At 36.3% G+C, this 19,247-nt stretch overlaps 1 pseudogene; it reads right to left on the bottom strand.

Moving 5' to 3' along the window:
- Window positions 1-17,055: 17,055 nt before the first annotated feature.
- On the bottom strand, window positions 17,056-17,900 carry LOC110213147 (zinc transporter ZIP1 pseudogene; annotated as a pseudogene).
- Window positions 17,901-19,247: the final 1,347 nt, after the last annotated feature.

Genomic DNA, 19,247 nt, shown 5'->3' with positions numbered 1-19,247 from the left:
AGAAATAAGGACTTTTTCAGAGAACCTGGCTATAAATTTTTTCCCTAGTTTTCTACTTCTCTTCTAATCTTGCTTGCATAGACTTTGTGAGTGTAAAATCTTTTTAATTTGATGTAATCAAAATTATCCTTTTTGTATTTCATAATGTTCTCTATCTCTTGTTTATCACGAATTCTTCCCTTCTACATAGATCTGATAGGTAAACTATTCCTTGCTCTCCTAGTTTGCTCATGGTATCATCCTTTATGTCTAAATCATGTACCCATTTTGACCTTATCTGGGTATAAGGTGTAAGATTTTGGTCTATGCCTAGTTTCTGCCATACTCTTTCCCAGTTTTCCTATCAGTTTTTGTCAAGTAGTGAATTCTTATCCCAGAGGCTAGAGTTTTTGAATTTGTCAAACAGTAGATTAGTATAGTCATTGACTGCTGTGTCTTGTGTACCTAACCTGATCCACCATTCTGTTTCTTAGCCAGTATCAAGTATTTTTGATGATTGCTGCTTTATAATACAATTTAAGATCTGGTACAGATAGAATACTTTCACTTTCACAAAATTGAATACTATTTGAATCACAATTTTTTTTGTTAGAAATTGGCAACCTATCCAGTAGTCCCTTGGTTTAACCTGTGCTGAAAGAGAAAATCAACTATGATATATCCAAAAGTGGTCTCATAGACTCTGCTTGAAGACTTCCAATGAAAGGGCATCCGGAACCTCCTAAGACAGTATATTCTTCTTAGATATGGAAAGTTCTAATTATTTTGATTTTTTTCCCCAGAAGGAAGCCTATTTTTGCTTATGTGCTTATTGCATTACCCTTGGTTGTGTCCTCTAGGGACAAATAGAATAAGAATAATACCTTTTCCACATGACAGCCCTTTAAAGAGTGGGGAAAAGCTACCACACCTACCTTTTGCTCCTGCTATTGAGTCTTCTCCATGCAAAACATTTCCAGGTTCTTCAACCAATGTTAAGGAGGCAAGGAGTCATGTCCCTTCATCATCCTAGTTATTTTCTTTTTGATACTTTCCTGGTTATCAATGTCCTTTCTAAACTGTGAGGCCTCAATGAAGTACAACATTTCAGATATTTTCCAAGGAAAGCAGTATACAATGGAACTGCTAGTCCCTTATACCTGGAAACTTCCTTTATGCTGCATTAAGCATACAGCGCACTAAAATATCTGAATATTTTTTGGAATTAATAACAATTAATAATTCCTTCCCTTATCTTGTTCTTACAAAGCTGACTTCTTTTCTTTAATGCAAGTATGAATATACACATACATACACACAAAGGATTTGTTTTGAGGTTTGTTTTTTAATCCTATCATCCTATGTGAACTCTGCCCCTCCCCAGCAAATCTGTGTCATGCATATCTTTGATATGTATGTTTCTATGCTTTTGTCTAAATAATTGATTAAAAAAGAAAAAAAAAGTCAAACAGCACAATAAAGAGTACATGGATTCCTGGTCATTCTCCTAGAGAACTCCTTCCAAATTGATAGTGAATTATTAATGATACTCTTGGATTCCATTATCATACAGTCCTCATCTTTCCATCATTTCAACAATAATAGTGAGATACTTTATCAGATATTTTTGAGGGTCTCAGTAATATACGGAATTTATGACATTTTAGATCATCATATAAAAATACACACATAAATTCATGGCCATGGAAGATAGCAAACCTAACTGCCTTACACAGGATATTAGGTCCCATTCCTGTAGAACTTCATTTTACTGAGTTGGCCAATCACAATCTGTATGCTTAGTCCCATCTAATTAACTAGTAAATGCGTGCTCTTTGTCATAAGCTACAAGTGGCAAGAAATGGATTGGTGCAGAATGCTTATTGTTGCCATAACAACAACAACAACAACAACAACAACTCAAAGTGCATCTGCTAATGATAATGAAATACATCTTGGCATATCCAAAAGGAAACAAAAGAACAAACAAAAAAGCATATGGTATTCATCCTTACCTTGAACATTTTAAGTTTTCTAGATAATAGTTTCATTATCTGTGAGTGAATGACTGGAATACCTCTAAAGTCTTATCAATCTTTAAAATCTATATATCTTTGAATTTATTTACTGTCAATTCTGATATTGTGTCATTAATAATAGAAGATATGAGGCCTGATTTCTAAATAATTAATAAGCACAAATGGCAACATAAATAATGAAAATAAATAATAAAAATATTAGCATATGTTTTGTGTACTTTTAAGTGGGAAATGTAGATTGTAAACTACAGAAGGAAGTGCTGAATACTAACGTACAGTTATTCCTCCACATTGCGAGGGTTGGGAGCATGGCACCCCCATCACCTGGAAAATCCACATAAAAATTTTTGTTCTCCCATTCATACAACAGAAGATGTCTAATTTGTTTTTCTTTTTCTTTTATGGGATGTTTATAGTACTTTATTGTAAATTTGGGTTGATCTTATATAATACTACACTCATATTTTATACATTTCTGAGTTTCTAAACTTTTTCTGTGTCATCTGTTGGCCTTCGCATGTCATCTGCAGCTTCCTCAAAGCTCCCAAAAAATTCACGTTTAATTTCTTATGCTGAACCACAATATGTCAAAACCATGAAGGGGAAAGTCACTAGGTGGAAGGGGTAACTTTATATTTTTATTCTTTCTGTCATTACTTGTTCTAATTCCCTTAATAATTGAGATGGGACTTGTGGTTTCATTGGTATCAGAGAAGTTCCTCTACCAATGAAGATCAACTTTCTACAACTTACACTCTTAAGGAGCTAATTTGAAAAACTGAATCAAATGACTTGCTCAGAGTCACACAGTCCATATGTCAGATGGGCCTTGAACTTGGCTTTCTGGCTGTAAGACCTTTCCCCTTTTCATTTCATCACTCTTCCCTCTTTTAAAAATTATTCTTCCAAAAGAGTATTATAAATTATCTCACTTTCTTTGTCCTTTTTTTTTTAGCCATAGTTGTTTACTATTCATTACTATTCATGTTATTGTAATGAACTGCCTTTGAAAGCTAAAGTTTCTTTGAGTCAAATATGTATACTGTACCATATTTGGAAGAAAGAGCTCAAGTGTCATGCTCCTTGTAGCAATAATGATTTTGTAATAGGGATAAAAGATGAAGAATCCCTCTCAAAGAACCAATGTGAAGGCAGGGAATATGATATTTCTACAAGATTTGGTGTTTATTTTCCTACAGGAAAACAAATTTTTGGTTAATTTAGTTAGTTCAAAGATAGTGTCACACACATTTTGAAAAGGTCAAATTAAAAGTGTGTCTGCTCTTTGGAGGTATGATAATAATTAATTACATAATTCTTTAAGGTTTGCAAAACAAACTTGACCACAATGTGTGCTCACTATTGTCAAAACACGTCAAACTTTGAAGGGACCAGGCAGCATCTGGAGAATCTTTAGTGCTAGCCTACATATGATAAACCTACATACCCACACATCCCTTTGAAATGGAGAGAGTTGTTCATTTGTGGCATGGCTACATTTGAGCTAGAAATGTTTCATCATTTATCCAGGTTATATCATGTACCTCCAGAGTAACTCTTCAAATTTATAGACAGATGATAAGAGAGAAAGTTCTGTACTGATGATACTCCCTATTCTGGTGGAGGAGAGAGGTAGAGAAAGATAAGCCACAAAAGGCATGGTATGGTAAGGTACTGTGATCCTACAGGAATAAGGGAGTTGAATAAAAGTTAGTTGGGAGAAGGTGTCCGCATATGCTCATGTGCTGTCCTGGAGCTACAAGCACTGGTGCTGTAGTATATTTTCTTGCCCTGGGACTGTGACCCACAATTGTGTATGGGCAACCCAGCAGAGTTCTGCAACCAGTGCCAGTAAGGGTTCCCTCTAATCTCCTTCTGATCAGTTATCCAGTCCCCTTCCTGCTGACCTCCTAAGTTTTCTCGAGCTGAACTATTGTTTCACTTTTACATTTTTGTGGTTCTGCCACTCTAGAATTCGTTCTGAGGTGTTCTTTTAAAGTTATGTAGAAGGAATTTGGGAGAGCTTGGGCAAGACTCTGCCATTACTCTGACATCTTGGTTCTGTCTATTTTATAGCAAATGTTTACATTCCTACATGGGAAGATGATAAATGTAACTCCTAAGAACTTATCATTATTAGGGAAGTTAGGAATATACATAGACAGAGGGCTTGGGTTTTATTCATCTATATGGGAGGACACTCAGTGGTTAAAATGATTTACTCATGGTTACATGTATGTGACAGATAAAGGTCTTGACAGATAAAGAGTTCTTCTTCTATACAATTCACTATATTTCCTTTCATTATTGCTACTTCTGCTTTTTTTTTTACTTCAGTTGAGGAATAATACTTTCTGCTCCAGTCCCTTATTTTAACTCATGTGTATCTGTTTCAGATGTATTCCTTGTAAATAACATATTGTTGGATTGTGGTTTCTAAACCTTTCTGTTGTCAACTTCCATTTTATGAGTGACCTTATCCCATTAATATTCACAGTTATGATTACTGAGTATTTTCCTCCATTCTATTTTCTTCTCTTCATCCATCTCATCTTTTTAACTCTGTTTCTCCTTAAAGCTCTGTTTTACTTCTGACCACTGTGTCCTTTAATCTTCCCTTCCTCTTCTCAGCAATGCTTTTAATCTATCCTCTCCCCATCCTACTTCTATCTTGGGTGACATACATTTCTATACATGATTGAGTGTGTGTACGTATGTATGTATGTATGTATGTATGTATGTATGTATGTATGTGTGTGTGTGCTTCTCTCTTTGAACCCATTCATATGAGAGTGAGCTTCAAACGTTGCCCACTTCCCTTACCATTTTCAGCTCCTCTGTAAAAATGTTTCATCATGCATCTTTTTTTGTGAGATTTTTTTCCCTATTCTTTTTCTCCCCTTTCACTTCTGCATTCAATCTCTCTTTCTCAATCATCCATTTTTAGGATCCTCTCAACATAGTCTACTCACAGCTATTTCTCCTGTCTGTATACAATCTTTCTAACTGACCTGATGATAGGATTTTTAGAAATTTTAGGATGTATCATCTTTCTATATAAGAATGTAAATAGTTTAACCTTATTGAGTCATTTGTTATTTCTCTTTCATATTGACCTTTATGCTATATTTGAAAGCCAAGTTTTCTGCTAATTTCTGGTCTTTTCATCTGGAATGCTTTAAGAGTCCTCTATTTCATTAACTATCTGTTATTTCCCCTAAAGGATTGTACTCAGTTTTTGCTGGGTGGATATAATCCTAGCTCCTTTGTCTCCTGGTTTATTATATTCTAAGAATTCTCTTCCTTTATGTGGGAGCTGCTAAATATTGTGTGATCCTGACAATTTCTCCAAAAATTTGAGTGTGTTTTTTTTTTCTGGTTGCTTGTATTATTTGTCCTTCACTTGGGAGTTCTGCAATTTGGCTTAACCATTTCTGGGAATTTTCATTTTAGAATCTCTCATAGGAGCTGGTTGGTGGATTCTTCCAGTTTCTACTTTACCTGATTGTTCTATATCACAGAAGTTTTTCTTTATAATTGTGTATGTATATGTGTAATATATACGTATATAAATTTGCGATATAATTAAAATGAATTGGGTGCATCTTGACATTGACCACACACACACACACACACACACACACACACACACACACAAAGTTTAATTATCATCTATATCTAGAAAGATAGATATAGATGCTGTGGTATTATACTTGCTTATTATACTTAGCTTTTTTTTCTTCTTTTCAGTAAAGACATTAATCATATAATTCATCTCCAAGTTATGAACTTGAACTTGCTAATTAGGGATTAGAGGTTTCCATTTCCATCAATTGCATATGAAGCTTTTGACACAGATTTCAAGTGGAACCATTCTCATAAATCATTATTTACATTATAACTTATATGGGTATCATTTGATAAATGTTCAACACACACAGACACAAAAATAGGAAAAAAGGAAAAGTCAAGTAGGCTCAAAAAAAAAAATTACAATACTATATTCAAGTTGACCATAAAAGCAATGGAGTAAATTCTAAAAAACACCTTGATTTACTTTTAATCTTATTTCAAATTCAAATGCCTATTCAAATTTACAGTGCAGGGATTTGGGTGAAGGAGAATGATACTTTCAGATGTTTGTTAATGATTTTCCTACTCACCTCAAAAAAATTAAAGTATGATAAAATTTCTTTCAACTAATAGTGTAGAGTAATAATAGCTATTTTTTACCACAGGGGAATAGAGAGGGACAATTTCATATGGTACTATAATGGATAATCAAAAGATTTGGGTTGTGGTCACTTCTTTGTCACTTGAACTATTGTGATCAAGTCATTTGGAGGTTATATGTTGAGTGAATATAGCAATATATCACTGCGTCACCCCCTTCACTAGTGAAGATGATAATCACTCTAGGATTTGGAAGTGGTTTTCAGGATTTTCTGTGCTTTGAAAAATTAATCACTCTGCAGCTTACTCTTAGCTAGGCCAGTCATCAGATGGAAAATATATAGTCAATCACTGGGTCATATACCTAGAGCCTTTATAACTTAATGCAATCTGTGAAAGCTATGTTTCTTTTGCAAAGTCTCTCTAACCCTTGGATCCTCTCCATGCCTCAGTGACTCATGCAGATTGTAGAGAAGAAATATTTCATGATATATTCAAAATATTGCCTTCCTTCAACTGATCTTTTCATTGTTTTGCAAGCTTTCTTCTTCTCAAAATAAATAACATTTCTATTATATTACTGCTGACTCAAATTCCTAGGGTAGTACTTAGAAAGCATGATCTATTTCACGATGACTGCCTGCAGGTAGTAAGGGCAAGGGAGTAAAAATCAGATCAGAGTTCCTGCAAAGCAACATCAGACTGTTCTATTTATTAAGGAGGTTCTCTTCATTGTTTTTAATTTTCCTTCCCATTTGTCCTTACAATTTTTGAATCAGTCTGAGAATTTATAAGATCTCAAAAATTATTTTACTGTGTATAACAATGTTTCTTAAGGTGGTTCTGTGAACTTTTGTCTGGAATGGAATGTTCTTTCACTTAATTTAATAATGAATAATAAGAGAACCAGATATTTAAGGGTTAATGGAAGTCCTACATAAAGTTTCATCACACCATGGAGGTGGCCCTGAGTTTTCATGGCTATACCAACAGATTACAAGCTCTCATATATCCTAACACAATGGAAAGACTTTTTATATAGTCTTAATACTTGTTGTCCAATAAGCAGCCTAAGCTAATATAGGAAGCTTAACAATATTGGTGATGATTGCACAATAGCAACAAATAGTAGTGTTGATGGTGATTATAATTTGTCTTTCTTCCTCCCATATACCTGTACGTATATCAGTTGATATAGAAAAATAAACGGATATGTGGTAATTAGGAGAAGCACAAGGAAAATGAGTCTTTAACTGAACCATGAAATATAAAAAAAAAGATTCTGAGAAAAGGAAAAGAGATGATGATAAAGTATATTCTAGACATGGAGGATGATTTGTGGAAATTCACATAAATGGGTGATGGAATGATAATTTAAGGAAGTAGTGGTCCAACTGGACCATGTGAGAGGAAGCACTGTGAAGTCAGCACCAATAGATTGGAGACAGACTGTGCAATATCTTAAATGTTAAACTGAGTGGTTTGTATTTTAATAAGTCAGTTGGGGATTTTTTTTACATATATTTAACTGAGAGGAAATAGGATGGATTATATAGAAAAAGAACTCTATTCAAAACCTTCATCTATCACATATTGGACATGAGTAAGTCACTTTGACTTCTGAATGTCCTCCCACAAAGTCAAATCATACCCATGACCTCTATGTATACTCCTTCTAATTTCTTTAATAATGTAAAACTCTTAGGAGTTACATTTATCATCTTCCTATATAGAAATGTAAATATCTGCTATAAAGGAGACAGAGCCAAGATGGAAGAGTAATTGCAGGATCTTGCCTGGGCTCTCCCAAATTCCTTCTACACAATTTTAAAATAGCACCTCAGATGAATTCTGGAGTGGCAGAACCACAAAAATGTAAGAGTGCAACAATATTCCAGCCCAGGAAAACTTAGAAGATCAACAGGAAGAGTTTTTCTCACAGGGGTGAGAGTGGAGTGAAGTGCAGCACAGACCATGCTGGCAAACCAGCAGGAGGAGAAGGCAGGATGTGCATTAGCTGTGATGGCTTCCAGAGGTCTCAGCCCACACACAGTAAAGGGATTGGACAACTGATCAGAAGGAGATTACAGAAACCCTTACTGGCACTGGTTGCAGAACTCTTCTGGGTTGTCCATCCATAATTTTGAGTTACAATCCCAGGGTGGAGAAGAAGAACAGAGACACTGGTCACAGTTTCACAATGGAAAAGAGTGCTTGTGGTCACTCACAGATCATAGCACAAGCCAGGACAGCAGTGACCACACCTCTCCTTAGATCACACCACCTTGAAAAACTGAAAACTTACAGATCCCCAGAACTATTTCTGTAAACAGTAACATGAAATACCTGAAGCTTTGGACCACATCTACTTCACACCAGGACCACAGCACAATGTTAACATAAAGTTGTAAGTCAATAAATAGGCCTGGAAAATGAGCAAACAACAATAACAACATGATTGTAGAGATAGTAACTATGGTAACAGGGAAGATCAAGACAAAGCCCCAAAAGAAGACAACGAAATTAAAGCAGCTACATACAAAGCTTCAAAGAAAAACATGAATTGGTCACAAGCCACCCAAAATTATATCTGAAGGAACTCAAAAAAGATTGTAAAATCAAATAATAGAAAATATTGAGAAAAATGAGAATGATGCAAGAAAAATTTGAAAAGACAGTAATTAGCTTTGAAAAAGAGGCAAAAAAATTGCCTTAAAAGTAAAATTGGCCTAATGGAAAAGGAAGTACAAAAGCTCACTGAAGAAAATAATTCCTTAAAAAGTAGAATTGGACAGATGTGAAAAGAGGTGTAAAAGTACACTGAAGAAAATAATTCCTCAAAAACTAGATTTGGGCAGGTGGAAGCTAATGACTTCATGAGACATCAAAAACACACAAACAAACAATAAAACGAAATCAAAAGAATGAATAAATAGAAGAAAATGTTGAATGTCTCATTGGAAAAACAGATGATCTCAAAAACACAACAAAATAGATAATCTAATAATTATCATACTTCTTGAAAGCCACAATCAAAAGAAGAGCCTGTACTTTGTATTTTGAGAATTTTTCAATATCTGCCCTGATATACTAGAACCAGAGAGTAAAATATAAATTAAAAGAATACACCAATCACTTCCAGAGAGTGATCCCAAAATGAAAATTCCCAGGCAAATTACAGAGCTCCCCAGTCAAAGAGAAAATATTGCAAATAGCTAGAAAGAAACAATTCAAATATTATGGAGCCACAATTATGACATCACACAATTTAGCAGTTTCTACATTAAAGGTGGCTGATGGCTTGGAATTTGATATTCTGGAGGCCAAAAGAGCTAGGATTAGAACTAAGAATCACCTGCCCAGTAAAGTATTATCTTGCAGTGGAAAATGGACACTCAATGAAATCGAGATTTCTCAAGTATTCCTGGTGAAAAGACCAGAGCTGAATAGAAAATCTGGCATTCAAACAGAATACTCAAGAGAAGCATAAAACAGTAAACATGAAAGAGTAATCATAAGGGAACCAATAAAGCTAAGCTGTTTACATTCCTACATGGGAAGAAGATACTTCTAAATCCTAGGCACTTTACTATTATTAGGGCAAACGGAATTAGTATACATAGAAAGAGGCCCTGGGTGTGAGTTGACTATGATGAGAAGATTTAAAAAACATAAAATTAAAGGATGAGAAAGAGGGTTTCTGAAAAACAAGGGGGAAGGAAAAAGTGGAATGGTGTAAATTATCTCATTTAAAATATGTGTGAAAGGAAAAGGTTTTGTTTTTGTTTTTGTTTGTTTAGTAAAGGGGAAGATGGGGAGTAATGCAATGACTGAACCTTACTCTTATAAGAATAGGTCCAAATAAAGAATAATATGCACACTCAGTTGAGTATAGAAATATAAATTGTTCTACAGGGAAGTAGAAAGAGAAGGGTATAATAGAAGTAGGGCTGATAGAAGGGAAGGCAGGTTGGGAGACGTAGTGGACAGAAGCAAATCACGTTTGAGGAAGGAGAGAGAGACCAAGACAAAGATAGACAGAAATAAAGAGAATGATAAATAGAGGAAAAATAGGATGGTTAGTAATCATAAGTGTGAATGTGAATGGGATGAATTCATATAAAACAGAAGTAGATAGCAGAATGGATTTAGAAATCAGAAGCCAACAATATGTTGTTTTCAAGAAACATACTTGAAATAGTGAGACACGCAGAGAGCAAAGGTAAGGAGCTGGAGAAGAGTCTATTTTGCTGCAGCCAAAGTAAAAAAAAAATAAAAAGCAAGGGTAGCAGTCATGATTTCAGGAAAAGCAAAAATAGACCTAATTAAAAGATAAGCAGGGAAACTACATTGTACTACAAGATTCCATAAAAAGAAGCAAAGAAAGTAAAAGGAATAAAATATACTCTCACCATTTGGATTTAGATATCTATCTTACACTACAGGGAAGTAGGAGAGGGAATAAGAGAAGGGGAGCTGATAGAAAAGAAGATGAATTGGGGAAGATGGTGGTCAGAAATAAAGCTCTTTTGAGGAGGGACAGGGTGAAAGGAAAGAGAGAGAAGGATGAACGGGGGAGAAAGGATGGAAGGAAATATGCAATAATCAAAACTGTGGGGAAAATGCAGCAAGAATTTCTGATAAAGGCTCCATTTCTCAAATATATAGAGAACTGAGTCAAATTTATAAGAATACATGTCATTCTCCAATTGATAAGTGATTGGAGATTATGAACAGTTTTCAGAAAAAGAAATCAAAGCTATATATAGTCATATAAAAATGATCTAAATGACTATTGATTAGAGAAATGCAAATTAAAACATTGCTGAGGTACCACTTCACAAATATCAGATTGCCTAACATACAGTAAAGGAAAATGACAATGTTAGAGGGGAAATGGGAAATTAATTACACTAATGAATGTATATAATCTGAGTACAAGCTTATCTAAATTTACAGAGGCTCATGTTGTCCATAGTATGATAGATCTTACTTTGTTTTTGAGGTTTGAGGGGAGTTGTCCCCACTGATACATTAAAAAGAATAGATTATTTCTAATAATTGTGTTTTATTTCAATCAGCAAAAAAATCTTTCTTAATATCTTCCTCTTCCTAACTGAGAACAGCAGAAAATAAAAACTCATTACCAACATGATTAGTCAATCAAGCAAAATTACCATATTGGCTAGGTCCAGAAATTTTTTGTCTCATTCTGCATTCTGAGACTTTGACTTCTCTATTAAAAAAATGAGTAGCTTGTTTCATTAATTAGTCCTTTAGAATTATGGTTAGCCATTATACTAATGAGTTCCTAATTCTCACAAAGTTGTTTACCTTTGCCATAATGTTTTCTTTTTTAATAGTATTTTATTTTTTCCAAAACAATTTTGACATGCATTTTTACAAAGTTTTGAATTTCACACTTTTCTCCCTTCCTCCTTTCCTTCCCCACTTTCTAAAAGGGTAAGCAATTTTATGTAGGTCATATATGTACAGTCATGTAAAACATAACCCTATTAGTCATGTTGTGAAAGAAGAAGCAGGCCAAGAAGAAAAAAAATGACAAAAATAAAGTGAAAATAGTATTTTTTGATCTGCTTTCTGAGTCCATCAGTTCTTTCTCAGCATGTGGAAAGAATTTTCCATCATGAGTCTTTTATAATTGTCTTGGACATCGTATTGCTGAGAAGAACTAAGTCATTCATAGTTGATCATCACACAATGTTGTTACTATGTACAATATTCTCCTCATTCTGCTTATTTCACTTTGCATCTGTACATATAAGATTTTTCCAGTTTTTTTTCCTGAAATTTGCCTGCTCACCATTTCTTATAGCACAATAGTATTCCATTACATTCATATACCACAATTTGTTCAGCCATTCCCCAATTGATGGCATCCCAACAATTTCCAATTTTTTGCCACCACAAAAAGAGATGCTATAAATATGTTTGTCTATATAGGTCCTTTTCCCTTTTTATGATCTCTTTTGGATAAATATCCAGTTGTGGCATTGCTGGATCAAAGGGTAAGCACAGTTTGGTTGCCCTTTGGGCATAGTTTCAAATTGTTCTCCAGAATGGTTGGATCAGTTCACAACTCCACCAACAGTACTTTAGTGTCCCAATTTTCCCACATCCTTTCCAACACTTATCATTTTCCTTTTCTGTCATATTAGCCACTCTGGTAGATGTGAGGTGATACCTCAGAGTTGTTTTAATTTTCATTTCTCTACTCAAAAGTGATTTAGAGCATTTTGTCATATGATTATAGTTAGATTTTTCTTCATCTGAAAACTGCCTGTTTATTTCCTCTGACCATTTATTAATTGGGGATTGGTTTATATTCTTACAAATTTGACTCAGTTCTCTATATATTTGAGAAATGAGGCCTTTATCAGAGACACTTTTTACAAAGATTGTTTTCCAGTTTTCTGTTTTCCTTTTAATCTTGATAAGATTTGTTTGTGCAAAATTTTTTCATGTAATATAATCAAAATTATCCATGTTATATTTTGTAATGGTCTCCATACATTGTTGGTTCTAAATTCTTCCTTTATCCATAGATCTGATGGTAAACTATTTCTTGCTCTCCTAATTTGCTTATGGTATCATCCTTTATATCTAAATCGTGTGCCCATTTTGATGTTATATTGATATGTGGTGTAAGATAAATTGGCCTGTAACTAGTTTCTGCCATATTGTTTTCCAGTTTTCACAACAGTTTTCATCAAATAGTGAGTTCTTAACCCAGAGGCTAGGTTTTTTTGGATTCATCAAACATGAAGTCACTATGGACATTTACTACTATGTCTTATGTGCCTAATCTATTTCACTGATCCACCAGTCTGTTTCTCAGCCAGTACCAGATAATTTTGAGGATTACTGATTTATAATATATTTTGAGATCTAGCACTGCTAGGCCACCTTCCTTTGCTTTTTTTTCCTTTTTTATTCCTTTGGCATTTTTGACCTTTTGTTCTTCCAGATGAATTTTGTTATTATTTTTCCTAGATGTATAAAATAGTTTTGGTAGTTTGATTGGTATTGCACTGAATTAGCTTAGTCAGAATTGACATTATGATAGTGGCTCAGACTATCCATGAGCAATTGACTTTGTGTGAAAAGTGTTTTATAATTGTATTCATATAGTTTCTGGGATTGTCTTGACAGGTAGACTTCCCCTTTACTCCTTTCCCTTTCCCTTTCCCTCTCCACTCTACTCTACTCTACTCCACTCTCCTCTCCACTCCACTCCATTCTGCTCTACTCCACTCCACTGGCTAGATTTCTTTCTTAAAGACCATGCCTTAAAACCAATTCATTCTGTCTCTCGTTGATTGACCAACAATAAGTCCCTGCCCAAGCACCACTTAATGGTTGTTTTTTTGGGGCCCTGATGGTTCAGAGTGAATGCAAATAGCAATTGTTTCTCTTTAGGCCATCAACCTTAAGAGTCTTGCCCTCCAATTTTATTATTTTTTTTTTATTAAAGGGACCATCCCTTTACTCACTTCTTAAATAGGCCTAATTATTGAATTGGTGTTGTCTCAGGCAAAATAAAAACCCAGAAAGACCTTAGCTTAAAAAGAGCAAAATCTCCCACTACATCCTGGGCCAACTCCAGTTGTCTTGACATATATCAGGTCATTGGACTCAAATGGCTGTGGAGGAGAAAGCAAGGCTGGTGACTTCGAATAGCCCTCCCTCAAATACAATTCAATTGCAAGTCATGGCATCATCTTTCTGATGTCATAGTCCTCTTCAATAAGGAAGGACAAAGCATACAACCACAGACTCCCAAGTATTTGATATTGTCTATAGTTATTTTAAATGGAATTTCTTTTTCAGTCTCTTGCTGCTGAACTTTTTTGGCAATATATAGAAAAGATGATGATTAGTGAGGGTTTATTTTATATCCTGCAACTTTTCTAAAGTTGTTAATTATTTCAAGTAGTTTTTTTTTTGGTTGATTCCCCAGGATTCTCTTAGTATACCATAATATATTCTATAAAGAGTGACAGTTTTGTTTCCTCATTGCCTATTCTAATTCCTTCAATTTCTTCCCCCCCCCTTATTGTTAAAGCTAACATTTCTACTACAATGTTTAATAATGATGGTGATATTAGGCATCTTTGCTTCCCCCCGTGGTCTTATTGGGAAGGTGTCTACTTTATCCCCATTATAGATAATGCTTTCTTGTGGTTTTAGATAGATATTACTTATCATTTTAAAGAAAGCTCACTTTATTCATATACTCTCTAGTGTTTTTAGTAGGAATGGGTGCTATATTTTGTCAAAAGCTTTTTCAGCATATATTAAGATAATGATAGGGTTGTTGTTGTTTTTGTTATTGATATGGTCAATTATACTGATAGTTTTCCTAATATTGAACCAGCCCTGAATGCCTGGCATAAATCCCACTTGGCCATCGTGCATGATCTTTGTGATATATTGCTGTAGTATCCTTGCTAGTATACCATGATGTTTTCATTTTATAAATTGTTGTGATTCTGTTCATTTCAATCTTCATTACTTCATACAAGTCTTTTGAGGCTTTTTCTGCAACCCCCTTCTTCATATCTTACACCACAATAATATTCTATCATATTTATATACCTTAACTTATTTATACTTCCACACTTTATGGGTATCCTCTCAGATTTTCATTATTTGCCATCTCAAAATGAGCCATAACTTTGAGTGTACATCCTTAGAATTTATTTTTTTCCAAGAATAACTCATCTCTCAACTTTGTTTCTAATTCCCATCTTTCTCTCCTATTTCTGTTTTATAAAATATAATTCTATACCCATGTGCATTATTCTTTCCTTTGACCAGTTCAGGTGAGCGTAAGGTTGAAGTGTCAGTTACTCCCCCTGACTGCCCTCCTCCTTGTTTCTATAAATGTCTTCCTGAACACCCTCATGATGTGAGATTATATTACTTAACTTTCCTTTCCCTTCCTACCAAATGTATTTCATTTCCCCCTTCTCTTTTCATTTTCCTCTATGATCATGAAGATATAACAGAACCAATCCAAAGCCTTTTCCACTTAGATTCCCTCTATGACCCATATAAAGAAAGGGTTCTGGGAGGACAGATATATCATTAACCCATAATAGAATGCAATCAGTTTATCCTTGTTTATTCAGTCTTTTATCATTGATCATTCATGTTTGCCTTTTTTTTCCCCTTCATACCTGTATTCGAACTTTTGATGCAGCTCTGGTCTTTTCATCAGGAATGCTTGGATTTCCTGTATATATACATATATATATATATGTATATATATATATATATATATATATATATATATATATACATATATATATGTATATATATATATATACATACATATCTATATCTACATCTATATCTATATCTACATCTACACCTACACCTACACCTACACCTACACCTACACCTACACCTACACCTACACCTACACCTACACCTACACCTACACCTACATCTACATCTACACCTACACCTACATCTACATCTACATCTACATCTACATCTACATCTACATCTACATCTATATCTATATCTATATCTATATCTATATCTATTTAATAGGAACATCTTTTATTTGGGAAGCTGTCATGGTCACCTGTGTCCCTGACAGTGTTTATTTTCCGGCGAGTATGAGAGAGATAAAGAGATACGTGGGCCAGGTGGGTAACAGGTTAAGAACCAGTTCTGTTTATTGATCTGAGGGCTGGGGTTTTTATACCCCATTCATGGGAACAGAACCCAGAGTGGAAAAAGCCAAGCATCAACAATAATTTTTCTCATGGTAACAGTAACTGGGGGGAGTCTCCCCTGGAGTCGTCTGCTTGCTTCCCACTAATCTTTCAAGGTCTGTTGAAAATCCTTCATCTTCTCAAGGGAAAGACAGTGCCTGGGAGAAGTCACGTTCTGACCTAGGTGGCTCTTAGATAATGGACATGAAGAGAAAGAACCCGGCCTGACCTAAATCCTCAAACCCATCAGTGCAAGCCCTCAACAGGAAGCTGTTCCTGAAAGTGTCAGTTTAGTAAAATTGATTATACAGAGCATATCTCTCTCCCTCCAGGTCCTCATCCCTGCCTCCTCTCCTGCCCACCCACACACCCTCCTTCAAAAATGCCCTTGGAAGGCAGGCCTCCAGGGCTTTTCTGCTACAAAAAGACTTTAGGCAGTTTAGCCTTTGGCACGTAGACAAGATCACCAGGTTAGATATTCACCCCCAGCCCCAGAGAGGGTGAAAGTTCTGGAAATCAGCAGCAGGAAGCACAGTCCCCATTTAGCTGCCTAGTAAGGCCTAATGCCAATGTTCTTTGTGAGAAGTGGTGGGGGGTATTTGGCTCTTTATAGGAGGAATGGAAGTTCAGCTGAGGGAAAGGAACTTGGCCTGTAGATGTCATCAGTCATTATGTCCTTAAAAAAAGTGAACATTGAGGAGAAAGGAACAGGGCTAGGAGAAGAAAAACAGGGGCTACTCCAGGAGAGTACAGTAATGGAATAGAATCAATACCCCTAGGGGCTCCAGATTCCTTTTCCACTCCTTACTCTTTGATGGCCCTACTCTTATCATCTCAGTCCTTGTATTCTATTACCTGTTCAAATGTCCCTTTGTCTTTCTAGTGTTTTCCTAGGTTTCTTCTCCCCTCTAAACCTCCCCCATACCCCTGGAGAGTTTTACTTTTGTCCTTTGTATCATGTTCCACTGGTCATTCTCTACAATACCCACCAAGGTACTCCATGACCCTACCCCATCAAATGCACTTTCAGTTCCCAAGGCCCCCATCCACCCTTCTCTAACACTGGTCTGGAAGCATCTGATCCCCCTATCCCCCCCCCCATCACTCAGAGGTCATTAAACCAGACCAATGAGCAAGGCAAAACTAGCTAGAAGTGTGATGACCTTGAGAATCCTCTGCTCAGGAGCAGCCAGTTCTTTAGGCAAGATCTCTAGGAAAGTGACATAGAGGAAGGTACCTGCTACCATGCCTTCTAACACTGATTGTGCCCACTGGTGCAGAGGCCCTATTGACCTCTGCTTGTATACCCCTAGGCCAATACCCAACGGTGTCATGCAGCAGAAAAGGACCCCACAAATGGCCACCACTCCACCCAGCAGCTACTATGCAGTAGCTGTAGAGACAGACTGACTGCTAGTACCTTTTCTTGCAAGAGCAGTGTCAGACATAGCTCCATTGCCTGGATTCACTCCCACTGCAGCCTTACAGTTAGCCCTTCAAGTCCCATCAGCAATGAATCCATAATACTAGTAGGGAGAGGCACTGCCCACTGTTCACAGAAGTGCTTGAGCCTCCTCTCTTTGAATGGGCCCTGATTGCTCTTTGTAGGCTAACACAATCTACTCCATCATCAGAACCAGAAAACACCCATAACAAGAATGAACTCCTGCAGTGGGAACTGAAGTGTGATTCTAAGGGCACTCAGAGCCTCATCAATGGCAGACATGTAGTCTGGAAGCAAGTCTAAGAGACAGGTGGCCAGAAAAAACACCACCCACAAAGCAGCTCACCAGACCCAGGATTTTCTTTTTGGAGGCTGCTAGATGGGCACTAGATTGCAAAACAAGGTGAGCAGCGGCAGCAGGACCAGGGCATCCATCTTTACCTCCAGCCCCCCAGGCACCTAAGACACAGCTTCTGGGTGCCACACCAACCATTATGGCTCTTCCTAGGGCACCATAGTGGTAGTAGCTTGGAGGGCAGGGGTGCCCAAGTTCCCTGTCCACACCTTGACCCCTTTCCAGGAACATTCTGCTCTCTCCCTTAGGACTTTATTCCTCCTGTTACCTCTGCAGAGATCCATCAAAGTTGGTGGGGGGGAACAGCTGAGGCATGGAGAAGTGATCAAAACATATAACATCCCACTAGGGATTTATATCCCCTTTCCCATGGGGCTTCCAAATAATGAGAGGGAGAATATAAAGAGGTCATAACCCAAAAGAAGCCCAACCTCCAATGTCCACTCTGTAGAGGGATCCAAAAACCTGGAGCATAACAAGGATAAAAAGGAGTAGACATAGGAGGAAGGGAGTAGTTCAGCTAAAAGTAGGGGAGAAGTTGTTTAGGGACATCAGGCTTTCCTCCCATGCCAAATCCTGGGACAACAAATCCCCTTTCCCAATCGTAGAAAGTCTGAGTGAGAAAGGGGAGTTTTGAGAATGACAAGAACTGGAAGGAAGAAGGGGCAAGACATCTGTAGGGAGAGAGCAACAGGGTGGGCCAGGGGTGCTAAAGGGGCCTGGAAGCCCAGGGAAGCTGCTAGGGGCAGCTAATGCTGGCCCCTGGAACCTAGGGTTGGGACGGGAGTGGAAAGTTGAGGTGGGGAAGGGAGAAGGTGAGAGAGTTGTGGATAGTAGAGAACTGGAGGTTGAGACTAAAGGTCCCTGCCACCTGCTACCCTGGGACTGCAGGATAGAAGGCTCCAGGAATCTAGGCCTCAGTCTGGGACCTCTTTGTATTCTCTCTGATTTGGCTCTGGTAAAAGCTTATTTTATTTGTTCTTAGATACGGAATCATAATTGTCTGTCTTTTATGATCACCTCAATTACTTGTTCGGTTTAAAATTATTATCTCACTAACTATAGTTGTGAGAGGTACCATTCTTATCTATCTTTTTAAACGGTATGACCTTTTATATTCAAGTTGACCATACATTTGGAATTTATTGTGGAATTAAAAATTTGTTCTAAAACTAATTTCTTCCAAATGCTTTGCAGCTTTCCTTTATTTCTTATCAGATAAAGAATACTTCTTAGGCATTCATGTTCTCCAATTTATCAAACATTATTTTATAGTATAGTATAAGGCTTGGTAGTATTAAGTCCTTTTAATTTCCAATATTTTTCATTAATTCACTTCAGAGCCTTTATATTTTATTCTTCCAAATGATTTTTGTCATTTTGTCTAATTATTTCAGCATTTCCTTGATAGCTTGATTGTTATAATGCTAAAGTTATAAATTAATTTAGAGATTATCATTTTTATGATATTGATGGCCCCTCATTTCTTTCTAATTACTTTTCTTACT

The sequence above is a fragment of the Phascolarctos cinereus genome, unplaced genomic scaffold, assembly GCF_003287225.1.
Source record: "Phascolarctos cinereus isolate Bilbo 61053 unplaced genomic scaffold, phaCin_HiC Scaffold_9;HRSCAF=440, whole genome shotgun sequence".
Lineage (NCBI taxonomy): Eukaryota > Metazoa > Chordata > Mammalia > Diprotodontia > Phascolarctidae > Phascolarctos > Phascolarctos cinereus.
The sequence above is the reverse complement of the archived record's forward strand: the minus strand, read 5'-3'. Positions and strand labels throughout refer to the sequence as shown.